At 41.4% G+C, this 14,970-nt stretch overlaps 1 protein-coding gene across 1 annotated transcript in view; it reads left to right on the top strand.

Annotated features, from left to right (window-relative positions):
* The first annotated feature begins 3,936 nt into the window (after positions 1-3,936).
* The window catches only part of CSNK1G2 (casein kinase 1 gamma 2), a 38,830-nt gene continuing 27,796 nt past the window's right edge, over positions 3,937-14,970 (top strand). Inside the window, exon 1 of the mRNA XM_063455888.1 lies at positions 3,937-4,228. The gene's annotated coding sequence lies outside the window, so the exon portion shown is untranslated. The remainder of the gene's footprint in view (positions 4,229-14,970) is intronic.

Below are 14,970 nucleotides of genomic sequence, written 5' to 3'. Positions count from 1 at the left end.
GAGGCCGCGATCAGACTCACGGTGGAAACCAATCGATAGGGGAGACCGAGACCTGCGAGTAGACACCACATTTGTGGATTTTGAAACCGGATCAGTGCTCCCTGATGTTGCGGCCTACAAGCATGGCGGCGGTGGGGGAGACGGCCGCTCTCCCGCCATCCGCAAGTACAGCAAGGCAGAGTTTGAGCTCCCGTTCCCCCCCCTATGGACCGGCGGGGGTTATCCCGGTCCCTGCCAAGCTGATACACACAGCCCATCGGACTGCAGCTGCCCACTCAAGCCTGGGCTCTGGATGCCCCAGAACCGGCAATATGGCGGACGCAGCCCACCTCACGAGACCAGCGCCCACGAACCCGCAGCCCACAAGCCTGGACCTGGCATTTCAGCAATTCTGGGACAGGTGGGAGCAACTCCTCACAAGACCTTCCCTATTACACGAAGGCCCGTCAGGGGAAACAGGGAAGCAGAGGAAGAGCGGGCCTACTCCGGGCACTACACACCCCCCTACCCCAGCAACAGCCACCGACTTATCACCTGGACCAAAGAACAAAGGGAGGCTACCTCCACGGCATAAACCGAGCCCAGGAGTGCCTGCACCCAAGTACAAGTTGACCTCAACCAAGCCGCTAACCTCACAACGGACAAGCATCCCCCTGCTAAAGCAGCTGTCTCCACCCCTGCCTAGCACCATGCGGGCTCAACTTACCGGTCAGGTACCAACATGGCGGCGAACCAAAATGCCCAAGCGACTCCGACGAGAGGGGGTAATGGCCCGGGCGAGAAGCCACCGACGACGCTCATGGCAGCAGAGAACCGCCCTCCAGCCACTGATCCAGCGGAGACCTGCTAGCAACCTGCACCAGCAGCAACCTCTGGAGACCTTCCAAACCCGACCCTACAGTGCTCAGGCCCACATAGAGAGGACAGCCCGCAGATACAAGGAGCCAGTCACCACCGACGCATTGAGCCGAAGAGACATGCTGGACGACTCCCGCAACCCTGCAAAGAGGTCTGGACTGAGCCTGACAGCTAAAGGCATAGGCTGAGCAGGACGAGTACAAGGGGACACTGTGTATAGTATTACCCTGCTCGACACTTGTACCTATCTGTCTCCCAACCCACCCAAACCCACCAACACTTATTTGCCTATTACAACATATAGATCCCAGCCTTGTGTTTAGCACGTTAAGCTGTAGCGTCTCACCACATGTTGAATGTGTATGTATCACCTGCTATTCTCGTAGCCCATAGGCTTCCCCTTGTTACCAAGTAGGGAAACAGGAATATACTTCCGACTTAGATGCCACCCACCTGCACCCAGTAGGCTAACAATGGCATGGTTTAACATTTAAAATGCGGTGCGTATTTTCAGCGTAGACCACCTCACATCGAAGTTCTAGACTAGATAGCAAACAAATCCAAGCATGTGTAACTAGCCTGTTATACTATAGAATGTTCATCGTGCAGCTATTGTGAAGTCACATACTCGTTATGTTTTGATCCTCAATCATAGATCAACCTGTTAGATGTTTTGCCATTAATTTTGTTTCTCTCTTTTGTAAACGTATGTTTCACTACTACCGTACGCACTGTGTTATCTACAGAATCAATATTAATATAAAAATTGTGCCTGTATTTCATTTGTCCCGCATGCTCAGCGAGGAAAATGTATGAGGACTGCTCTCGGGGCACCTCAGACCTGCTTGTAAACTTTATGCGCACTACAAAAATAAAGAATTAAAAAAAACAAAAAAAAAAAAAACAAAAGCATAAACCTAGCAGGACAGGGTTGAGTAACCCATAGGAGAAAAGAAACGGTTAATTAGGCATAATAATAACATTAAACATAACATTAAACAGAGTACCTGAATGGTGGATTGCCCAGGAAAAGAAGAAGCCTCAGAGGCCGACAGAGCAAGGGGAGGACGGCCGGGCAGGAGGAGAGGGAACCCAGGAAGCCTGCAGGAAGATCGCGGTAAAACCGCGATCCAAGATGGCCGCCGCACGAGGTACAGGCACCTCAGGAGAAGCAGAAAGTGCAGGGGAGGGACGCGTGTATGGTACACATGCGGTCCGGTGCGACCCGACTGCACCCAGGGAGCCACCGTCGCGAGGAGCGGAGGCACGCAAACACCTCTCCAACCGCAGCACCCATGGCCACCCACCAGGAGGCCACCCAACGAGAAGAGGAGAGGGTAGGAGAGGGTGAGGACGGCGGGGAAAAACCGACCGGCCGGCAGGGGAGAAAAATTAAGCAGGGCACACCACGCAGGCACAGGAAGGGGCAAAGGTAAGCAGATGCCCCAGAAAAAATATTAACACATAATAAACAACCAAAGAAATTCCATAAATAACACATTAGACAGAGAGTGAACAGAGAGTACTTATCTGGTCTGAGAGCAGCAAAGAAAGAGGGGGATTGTGGGTGACACAGGCCTTTTATAGTCACTTCCTCTGTTTTGTGATTGGTTGCCTGTGTGCCTATGCAGTTTTTTCTTTCATTTTGATATATTTATATTTCTCTATCTTTGCTGCTGAGAGTAATAAAGAAAGAGATATGCATAATAGGAGCCTCCGTGTCTTTAATAAAATCCCACATTAATAAACTCAATACATTGTATAACTCGTTCTGCCGATTTTGTGCTACAATGTAATTACAGGACCACCATTGTGACATGCTAAAAGAACTAAACTGGCTGTCGCTGGAATCCAGACGCACCCTTCATCTTTCCAGCCTTGTGTTTAAGAGCTTTTCTGGGAAACTCCCAGCAAAATGCTCTCCTCGGCTGTTCCCACCTCCTATAACCTCCGATCCAGTACCAGCACTTTATTTAGTCTACCTCAATACAAAAATAAATCAGCCCGATCCTCCTCCTCCTACAGAGCACCGCAATTATGGAAGACCTCCCGCACACTTTAAAATCTTCCTAAAGTCCTTTAAGAGATCTCTCTCTGCATACCTCAAAACAGAATGCACGTGTCATGGTCGATTATATATTTCCTACCTGTTCTATGTTAAATGTTGTATTTATTGTGTATTAATATTGTTTTTGTATTTTATTGTATCCTATTGTATCAATGCAATGTTTTGTGGACCCAGGTCCTGGTAAAATATTTTATAAATAATAACCCCTACGGTGAATTTTAAAATATAGACCAAACTAGCTAATTTGGTCAATTAGTTATTTGAGCTTAAATTATGCCTTTAAGATTTCAGAGTGCTACAATTTGAAATTTAGTAATCAAACCCCAGTGTAGAATGTAGTACACTTCTCAGTATACCTGCATGTTTTTTTTTTTTTTCATATGATGAAAAATAAAAATTTATATAAAAAAAAAATGGGAACGATAAGAAATTTCTGACTGAATTACTTTAATAAATAAAAATATTAATCCCACAACACGGTTGACATGAACCATATTTTTTTTTATCACATTCTAACCCAAAATAGCACAGAAAAATAGCTGGATTGGTTAATGTTTGACAATTTTTATAGTGGCCAATACATGGGGGAAACAAAATCCCTGGTTAGTCCCCCAAAAAGCTCAGTTTAGTCAATAATGCTCTTTGTGCAAGAGACACTATTTATATAAAAAAAAATGCAAAAATAAATAAATTAAAAGTATAACTTTATTTAAAAAAATCAATACTGTGGGATTATAACAGAAAACTTGTTACAGGTGATAATATCACTTTAAAGTGATAATAAACCTAGCTCTACCCAAATCATATTACAGCTACCCAGTGATATTTGGATGCAAAGTGTTTGGTCTAACTTTTATTTTGAATAATGTATATTAAACCAATGTTTAGGTATGCCGTAAAGCACCCAAGACGTCGTGAACTGGGAGGTTCTGGCAGAAATCCCTTCAGCGCATGGCTTATTCCCGAAGTGAAGTTACGCGGATTGCGTAATGTAGTTTTGATACGGGGATTCAGTGATGGCTCCGTGCAATGCCCAACCCGGGGGACCTGCGCATGAGTAAACCAACAGAAGCCTAGCCGTAGGGTTTTTCTCCCAGGGTTCGATTCACGAAACGAGCTTACGCAGCATGCGCGCCGCCCGTGGCGGCCAGCCTCGAGCTCCTTACGTCAATTGCGTAACGTTAGCTCGCCAGAGTGAAACAGCGGAGTAGAGTGCGACGGGAGGCGGCATGAGATTTCGGGAGAATCCGGGGACGCCCTGAAACCAAGGCCCCAGGCGGTGAGAAGTGGAGAGACGAGAAGGTAACGCAAACATACACAAACCCTCACCACCCAGTGTGTGCTACACAACTTCACACAGCACCAGGTACAAATATACACACACAGCCTGGCACACAACACAGGGAATATACAGATATCAAATATTAACACACAAACTCAGATTAACCCACATAACCATTAATACAGGCAGAGACACAGTGTTTAATGACATCACTCTTAATACAGAGTTCTAGAACACAATATGGAGAGCTAGAGACCCCTCATTCCTAATACAGGGGTACACCTTACCTCCTAATACAGGGGTACACCTTACCTCCTAATACAAGGGTACACCATAACTCCTAATACACAGGTACACCTTAACTCCTAATACAGGGGTACACCTTAACTCCTAATACAGGGGTACATCTTAACTCCTAATACAGGGGTACACCTTAACTCCTAATACAGGGGTACACCATACTTCCTATTACAGGGGTACACCATACTTCCTATTACAGGGGTACACCATACTTCCTATTACAGGGGTACACCATAACTCCTAATACAGGGGTACACCATAACTCCTAATACAGAACTACACCATAACTCTTAATACAGAGGTACATCATAACTCTTAATACAGAGGTACATCATAACTCTTAATACAGAGGTACATCATAACTCTTAATACAGAGGTACACCATAACTCTTAATACAGAGGTACACCATAACTCCTAATACAGGGGTACACCATAACTCCTAATACAGGGGTACACCATAACTCCTAATACAGAGCTACACCATAACTCCTAATACAGAGCTACACCATAACTCCTAATACAGAGCTACACCATAACTCCTAATACAGAGCTACACCATAACTCCTAATACAGAGCTACACCATAACTCCTAATACAGAGCTACACCATAACTCCTAATACAGAGCTACACCATAACTCCTAATACAGAGCTACACCATAACTCCTAATACAGAGCTACACCATAACTCCTAATACAGAGCTACACCATAACTCCTAATACAGAGCTACACCATAACTCCTAATACAGAGCTACACCATAACTCCTAATACAGAGCTACACCATAACTCCTAATACAGAGGTACACCATAACTCCTAATACAGAGGTACATCATAACTCCTAATACAGGGGTACACCGTACCTCCTAATACAGGGGTACACCGTACCTCCTAATACAGGGGTACACCGTACCTCCTAATACAGGGGTACACCTTAACTCCTAATACAGGGGTACACCTTACCTCCTAATACAGGGGTACACCTTACCTTCTAATACAGGGGTACACCATAACTCCTAATACAGGGGTACACCATAACTCCTAATACAGGGGTACACCATAACTCCTAATACAGGGGTACACCATAACTCCTAATACAAGGGTACACCATAACTCCTAATACAGGGGTACACCATACTTCCTATTACAGGGGTACACCATAACTCCTAATACAGAGCTACACCATAACTCCTAATACAGAGCTACACCATAACTCCTAATACAGGGGTACACCTTAACTCCTAATACAGGGGTACACCTTAACTCATAATACAGGGGTACACCTTAACTCATAATACAGGGGTACACCTTAACTCCTAATACAGGGGTACACCTTAACTCCTAATACAGGGGTACACCATAACTCCTAATACAGGGGTACACCATAACTCCTAATACAGGGGTACACCATAACTCCTAATACAGGGGTACACCATAACTCCTAATACAGGGGTACACCATAACTCCTAATACAGGGGTACACCATAACTCCTAATACAGGGGTACACCATAACTCCTAATACAGGGGTACACCATAACTCCTAATACAGGGGTACACCTTAAACTCCTTATACAGAGGGGAACTTTAACTCTTAATACAGAGGGGAACCTTAACTCTTAATACAGAGGGGAACCTTAACTCTTAATACAGAGGGGAACCTTAACTCTTAATACAGAGGGGAACCTTAACTCTTAATACAGAGGGGAACCTTAACTCTTAATACAGAGGGGAACCTTAACTCTTAATACAGAGGGGAACCTTAACTCTTAATACAGAGGGGAACCTTAACTCTTAATACAGAGGGGAACCTTAACTCTTAATACAGAGGGGAACCTTAACTCTTAATACAGAGGGGAACCTTAACTCTTAATACAGAGGGGAACCTTAACTCTTAATACAGAGGGGAACCTTAACTCTTAATACAGAGGGGAACCTTAACTCTTAATACAGAGGGGAACCTTAACTCTTAATACAGAGGGGAACCTTAACTCTTAATACAGAGGGGAACCTTAACTCCTAAGACAGGGGTATACCTTAACTCCTAATACAGGGGTTTACTTTAACTCCTAATACAGGGGTTTACTTTAACTCCTAATACAGGGGTTTACTTTAACTCCTAATACAGGGGTTTACTTTAACTCCTAATACAGGGGTTTACTTTAACTCCTAATACAGGGGTTTACTTTAACTCCTAATACAGGGGTTTACTTTAACTCCTAATACAGGGGTTTACTTTAACTCCTAATACAGGGGTTTACTTTAACTCCTAATACAGGGGTTTACTTTAACTCCTAATACAGGGGTTTACTTTAACTCCTAATACAGGGGTTTACTTTAACTCCTAATACAGGGGTTTACTTTAACTCCTAATACAGGGGTTTACTTTAACTCCTAATACAGGGGTACACCTTAACTCCTAATACAGAGGTACACCTTAACTCCTAATACAGAGGTACACCTTAACTCCTAATACAGAGGTACACCTTAACTCCTAATACAGAGGTACACCTTAACTCCTAATACAGAGGTACACCTTAACTCCTAATACAGAGGTACACCTTAACTCCTAATACAGAGGTACACCTTAACTCCTAATACAGAGGTACACCTTAACTCCTAATACAGAGGTACACCTTAACTCCTAATACAGAGGTACACCTTAACTCCTAATACAGAGGTACACCTTAACTCCTACTACAGAGGTATACATTAACTTCTAATATAGAGGCATACATTATCTTCTAATATAGAGGCATGCTTTAAATTCTTATATTGAGGTATGCTTTACATTCTAATATAGAGGTATGCTTTAAATTATAATATAGAGGTATACATTAACTTCTAATATAGAGAAGTAGATTACATGAACAAAAGTATGTTTAGTGAGTTGAATAATAAATGCTAAACAGCACCATGTTACAGATAATAAAACAAATAATGTTTACATTGCTTTATAGGGAAAAATAAATTATAGCAAAATAGTACTTATAAGCAGAGTAGTCAGATAAAAGTAAAGATGGTGTCTCAGTAGATTATGATAACTTTACAATCATGTGCGTTAACATCACACTTAATACAGAGTTCAAGAAAACACAGAGACCCTTCGCTCCTTATACAGAGGGATACCTTAACTTCTAATATTGAGCAGTAGATTATATAAATATAAATAAACACATGTTTACTGATTAAAATTATAAAAAGCACAGTGCTGCATGCTACAGAGAGCACTGTTAGGCAATAACACAAATATTAAATGGACACAATGTTTACACTGCTTTATAGGAAAATCAAATTATGGAAAGGTATTATTTATAAATAGAATACGGTCTTGTAAAAATGAAGATGGTCTCTCAATAGATTATAACCTTACAACCATGTGTGTTGGTGTAATAGGGACAGTGCTGATGTAATTTTGGCAGTGTTGTTTTTGAGTATTTTATAAAGATAAAAAAATTTATGAAATACTCCTATGGAGTGCGTTGGAATTTTGTGCTCTTCTTCTGGCTGCTGCACACCGAACGTCCGATTAGGGTTTTTTGTATATGCAAAGATCACCAAAAAAGTGACAATTTAACATACAAAATGTAACCTTGCAAAGTATTAATTATTGTATATGTTATTTGTTTAATGAGTTATAGATAATGCATTAAAGGGTTACTCTATGCACCGTGTCCACTTTAGTGATCTGAGGTGGATATGGTGCTAGGAGTCTGTATGTGCATTGTTTCACTATGAGAGATCTAGTTCTTTGCTGTTGGAGGTGCAACTCCGTCGCCTTCATTAGGTCGGCATTAGCCAGCTTGGAACAAGACTTTTGGGTTGCCTAATATCAGTTCTATGCATACTGGATGTTTGTCATCAACATGCTGACAACAGGTGTCCAATAGTGACATGCTGCCAATGTACTCCCCTCTGCCTGTCCTCCCTGATATCCCTTTGCAGAGAGGGGGAGTGACGTTCGTTGACAAGGTCGGGCTATAGTGACAACTTGGCCTCAGCTCTGGACCAAACTTTTTTGTTTAGTTGGAGGGGGCCAGAATCACACTCACACTCACACACCTCACATCAGGGTGCACATGGTACACAAAATATGGACAAAAAAAGGCTAAATGTTGCATGCTGCCTGATTGACATCCCTGGAAAAAAAAAAAAATAGGACCCGCTCTTCACATGTAAAGCTTTTCAGCAAGCTAAATTGCTTCAGGAGTCTGGAGTGTTCCTTCAACCTTTTACCATCCTGCAGAATGGTATGGTTTTCAACTGCAGAGTTAAAATGGGGGAGATAATGTGGTCTGGGTTCCTTCAAGGCACTTGCCCTCTCTCTGTTTATTTTTTTTTTCCGTGATGAAAATGTCACATCGATCATCTGATTCTGTCCATAGCTAAATACCCAAACAGTTTATATAAATATCATGTGCATGTCTGTGATTTCTGAATGTGTCACGCCAAGCTCTTCATGTTTCATTGTGCTTTTTACCCTCAAGTTTAATCCTCCATTTGAAAGGTTACCCCCCCATCCACGGGCTGTGCATGTGTGGAACCTCGACCTATTCTGGATCATGCATTTTACCTAGGTGTTCAGTGACCCTTTTATCTAGCAGTGTAGTGACATTAGGATGATCTCTGATTTGGACACTGTAAGTGTAACTGAGAAACTGAGTCCTTGACATACCAGGACATGTTTAGTTACATGTTCTGGCATTTAATCCTATGACTCTCCCTATCCAAGTCAGGTGTGCATAGTCATCAAGGGCTGTTGACGCAGGACAAAGCTTTTCACAAAGCAAAGCTTGCCTATATCTGGATATTCTTACTGCACCACAGCACTTATATCATTATAACCTTGTTTTATTCGTTTTTCTCTAGGAACATAGTTATACTGATGATTTTTATTATTTATGTAGCACCAACATATTTTGTAGCCTTTTCCAGTGGATATATGTGACCACAAATGGTTGACAGAGAGAAGAGTTGAACAGGGCCCTGTTAAACTGAGCTTACAATCTAGGAATACATTAAGTAAGGAGAGAAAGGGTTGACCGGTATAATGACTGTGTCTTGTTAATCTTGGGAAAGGGGTGCATGATGGAACCGTGGAGAGAGTAAATTGGACTGGGGAAACACAGGTTATATGTGAAGAGCCAGGTGGTCTACTGTAACAAGAGGAGATACCAAGGAAAGTAATCTTTCTTGAAAATATGGTACTTTGGCTAAAGTCTGATAGGAGGAGGTAGAGCATTCCATAGGAATGGTTTGACCATTGAGACATCCTGTAGGTGAGAATTAGCAATGTGAGACCAAGCAGACGGGAATAAAAGGTCAACAGCTGAGCAAAGTGATCAAGGAGACATTTATTTGTAAATGAAAGAGGAGTGGAAAAAGGGCTTTTTATGTTTGTATCCGCATTCGCAACATGTTATTATGGTGCGATGTGGTTACTGGGAATACTAAAGAGGAGTGATTTGCAATAATCAAGGTGTGAACTAAAAGTAAAAGTGAAAGTGGATGAACAAAGGCCTTAGAATCACTTGTTAGATGGGGGTTATTACGTACAATGTTTATAAGATTTAAGCTACTTGTTTTGACAAGAGGTCATTCAATAGATATTGTATTGTAGTTTTAATCAATCATATTATTATTGTTTATATAGTGCCAACAAATTCCGCAGCGCTGTACAATGAGTTAGCCTGGTGTTCCTTTTTAGAATAATAGCATGGCAGAACATTTCCACTCGCCCACTAGCCACAGCTGAGTGGAAATTCACTCCTAGTGATAATGCAATGGGCCCTCCAGGCTTCCACTGGAGAGTAACTTCTGGTTAGCAAAGTCAAATATTTTATTAAATGCACTGAAACAATTATTTTTGATATTTTCTATTAAGATTCTTTAATACATTTTATATCAAAGTTATCATTTCTAAAAATTAACGTGGGCATCGTGTCTGATGTCGACAAGCAGGGTTTTATTTACAATTCAATGCTCCGATGACTGGCAGGCACAAGTAGGCTGGGTTCTAGCATGGGTCTTAACATCAGGGGTGAGTGGAGCAATAGCAATCTCTGCAGTCTTGGATAGCAATTTTGCTCTTAGTCTATAAATAAAATCACTGAAAAGGTATGTATTTTGGTTAAGTGTTTAAGAATGGATTAGATCTGTTTTACGTCTTAAAAAACTACCCACAATTTTTTTTGTTTTTTTGGGGGTGTTTTATCATTTTTTTGATGTCTCGGAGTAGGTAGTTAAACAAATTGATAATGATAGAGACAACAGCATTTGAAATAATAAAGTGGACTATAAGTGGCTCCGCATGACACAAGTTTGAGTAGATATTTCAATAATTCACTACAATTCAATAGTTTCCTATAGTATGCTATAAGTTTTTAGTGATCTCATTGGTACAGACCTCCGAAGAACCCCTATTTAAATTCCGCTATACCTCATTTTAGCCATGGTCAATCTTTTTCTAGAACTTCATGTTGTTGGTGTGTCTGACTGTATCACATAGCTCCACAGCAATATTACTCCCAGTAATGTGTCTTTTAAAGTACAATACATCTTCTGACATCAGTCGGTGTTACTACTATAGCGCTAGTAATTGTATGTCTAATAAGCCCAGTGCAGACCTCTCAGCTGTCCAGTACAATGTAGTCGCGGCAACTGATATTTAGCTACCTCTTTTGCAAACTACGGATTAGTTTTCCTCTGTTACTTTATTTAATTTCTAGCCTCGTATTAACTGTAGATTTGGGCATGGTGGGCAGGTAAGTGTGAGAGTAGCATTTTAGGTAAAGGGTGCCCTCGAAGGTACATGAGCCTTTATTTCTATCTGGATTAGGACCACTACTAACTTTCTATTTACAAATATATATTTTTTTCTCTCCTCTCCACTTTGAAGCCGTTAGCGACTTGAGTAGCAATCCTAGTATAATATAGGTTTCAGTTTTAACACATATAGAGCTGCGGTGACTGAAACTACAATTACCCCTATATATACATATATTTTTTACTTCTAGTACTACCAACTCTTTCGGGTACTATGTGAGTGTTAGGTACTTTTGCCCATCACTACTATATAGTGGAAACGTATCAGGAAGTGTTTATGGAAGGCTGTGCAAGTCACATGCAGGGAGGTGTAACTAGGGTTCATAAACAAAGGGATTTAACTCCTAAATGGCAGAGGATTGAGCAGTGAGGCTGCAGGGGCATGTTCTATACACCAAAACTGCTTCATTAAGCTAAAGTTGTTCAGGTGACTATAGTGTCCCTTTTAAGTCTTAATAGACACAGTCCGTTCTCACACACTTTTGTGTTTTTTTTTTTGTTTGTTTGTTTTTTATTGAGTCCTGTACAATGTGTTTTATTTGAGTTCTGTCTTGCCAAACCAATTTAATGTTGTGGGTTTAAATACAGTTTCCTAGGTCAGTGCTGGAAGTAGGGATTCTTGTTAGGTGGGGAGGGGAGTAATAAATGATGCCAGCATCTTCGACACTGCAAATTATTGTCAACAATAAACAGGAATTGCCCTGCACTCAATCTTTTTCTAGACGGTCTAGATTGTCTGACATTATGTCTTTCCCCTTCAGTGAGTGTCTTGCTTTGAGAGCACAGGAAGTCAAGCATATTTGAGCAGGCTGCTTGCAACTCGCATGTAGGCAGACAGATAGCTGTTAGTGTCTCCAGAGACGAAAACAGAAATGGTGGGAGTAAACAGTGTGTGTGTAAAGGGCACATGCAACGGGCTGGATTATAGAATTCATTGGTATTTGGATGAAATTCATTGCTTCTGCAAGCCCTTATAAACTTAGCATGTTTTATAATTCAGAAATCAAGCTTTTTAAATAGCTTCTCTTTATGGAAGACAGCACTTTACAGAGTGGAAAAAGTTTAATTTTCAAGAAAAAGTTGACAGTGGATAAAGTACATGGTGCTTGGAGGACCCTGGCTCACTTTCATGCCTGAGAGTGGCTTATATTGATGGTGGTTTAGAAAAAGCACTGCTGTTTTAAGATGGCACGCTTAGGTCCAGGTTGGCAGTCTCAATTTTGTCCCTATTGTGTGCACACCTTCCACTCAGTATGGAAGGCTTTCTCACTCCCCTTCCCATAGTGAGAGATGATCCAGGGCAGTCCTGGTAATACACAGCCTGTTTTTTAAACTGTGAACTGTACTATCTATAGACTAAGAGCAGGTGGAGTATTACTGGTATCAGTTTATTGAGCAGTTACAGACATTCTGTGTGTTGATGGGACCACCTTTTTGGGATTTAACTGCTTATCCCATACTTTCCTGCTGTACAGAGGACAATTGGATATTTTCCCTCCTTATAAATCAAAATTATATTCTACGGATTGGGGAGAATCACTTTCTGGTGTAGGAGGGGTCTTCCTTTATTTAAAATGGCCAAATAGAAATAATTTTGGTTGCCCAAGAGTGGCTGGAGTCATGTCAAGGGATTGGGCAATATTGAGAATTTTTATAAAATTATAAAAATGTAATTTAATAAGCATTTTATTTTTTACAAATATCTTCATGAACACGTTTGCTGTAGCTTAATTAGTAGAAACGTACTGGATACCGCACTCACCAAATAACCCAGGTGCCCCGAAGCTAGGGCTGGCCAGGCCTCCCTTTCAAGATATGCAGAATAAATAACGGTTCAGTCACTCCGGAATAACAGAAATAGCAGCTTTATTGGGGCAAAAGCAGCAACGTTTTGACCCTACTGGGTCTTTATTAAAGGGACACACCAGGCACCCAGACCACTTCTGCTCATTGGAGTGGTCTGGGTGCCAACTCCCACTACTCTTAACCCTGCAAGTGTAATTATTGCAGTTTTTTATAAAAGGTTAACTCCACCTCTAGTGGCTGTGTACTAGACAGCCACTAGAGGTCACTTCCTGATTTATAAAGATTTTCTTTGCTAGAGCGACGCTGGACGTCCTCACGCTGTGTGAGGCCCTCACCGTCGCTTATTTCCTCATAGGAAAGCATTGAAAATATTTTTCAATGATTTCCTATGGGGAGCGCTAATGCGCATGCGCGGCATTGCCGCTCATGCGCATTAGGTCTCCTCGGCCAGTGGGCGGGATCAGTCTCGCCCACCGGCCGGCGGAGACCGTAGGAGGAGCGGCGCGGAGGAGGAGACAGCGACGAGGGACATCGTCGCTGCCTCAGGTAAGTGACTAAAATGGTTTTCACCCCTTCAGTAACCAGGGATTGGGGGGTGGGAGGGCGAGGGTACTTCCAGTGCCAGGAAAACGGATTGTTTTCCTTTAAGCTTGATAAAGACCCGGTAGGGTAACAATTTTGCTGTTTTTGCCCCAATAAAGCTGCTATTTCTGTTATGCCGGAGTGACTGAACCGTTATATATTCTGCTGTTGTTTAAACACCTTTTCTGTAGACGTTTATTGCTTAGTGGTGAAAATTACTATAGTTAACACTTTCAGGACTCATTTTTAAAAATTCCTAAGGACTATATTTAAAGGGTCACTCCAAGCACCACCACAGCACGCTTTATAGCAAAACACTGCACATACAAACTTCAAGCACCATGACCTCTTCAAATCACTGAAGTGGTCATGGTGCTTGGAGTAACCCTTTAAGCATAAACACACATTTGACCTATCAAACTAGTACCTCCTTTTTTTTTTTTTTAACTTCTAGATCATCCACAAATATTCAGATCTAATGCCTTAAAATAAAATCATTCTCAATATTCCATACTTTTTGTTCCACCTTTATAGAGAAGGGACAGAATACCTTTTATTTAGAAATATTTTAATGGCTAGATATTTGCACATTTTAATAGTGTCGTGTTTCTTTAAAATGCAAGATTTTTATATGCTTGTATTAAATAAACATGAATGTTTGTTTATTAGAATGGTCAGAATAACCTGCACGGGCACCGGTATCTTAAATTACTTCTACCCTTACTATGGAACCTTAATGGATCATGTCCCCAAAACACCTTCACTTACCAAACCACAATGCCTTCATTTCACATTTGGGACTTAGTGATTTCAAAGTTAAAATTGGGTTACAGAGTTTTGTCTCTGGCCTCCTTGTCATCTGTGTAGCCCCAGAGTTCCACTTATCCTAATGGTCCCAGAAAGGAGTTAACCTTGCAGCTCATTTTCTATATCACAGTAGGAAATTATATTTGAGGCCCTGCAACTGATACATCCCTTAGAATCTACATATATTTCCTTATCTACTAATTAAAGAGTCTCATATTATGATATGCCTATTTCCCATTGGAAACGGATAACACTCATAATCAGTATAAATAAAATCATAACTCTGTGCTGGGATTCACCTACTAAATCTAAACTTCTTTTTAAATGCTATGTTCTCCTACAGGGCAATAACCTCAAAAGGTATCCTGCCTATCTCAGTTGGAGAAGGAAGGGGGTATCACCTTATCAGCAGAAGACTGGGTTTGTGACATTGGTGCCCTAAAAT

This window comes from Pelobates fuscus, chromosome 5 (assembly GCF_036172605.1).
Source record: "Pelobates fuscus isolate aPelFus1 chromosome 5, aPelFus1.pri, whole genome shotgun sequence".
NCBI classification, from domain to species: Eukaryota; Metazoa; Chordata; class Amphibia; order Anura; family Pelobatidae; genus Pelobates; species Pelobates fuscus.
The sequence above is the reverse complement of the archived record's forward strand: the minus strand, read 5'-3'. Positions and strand labels throughout refer to the sequence as shown.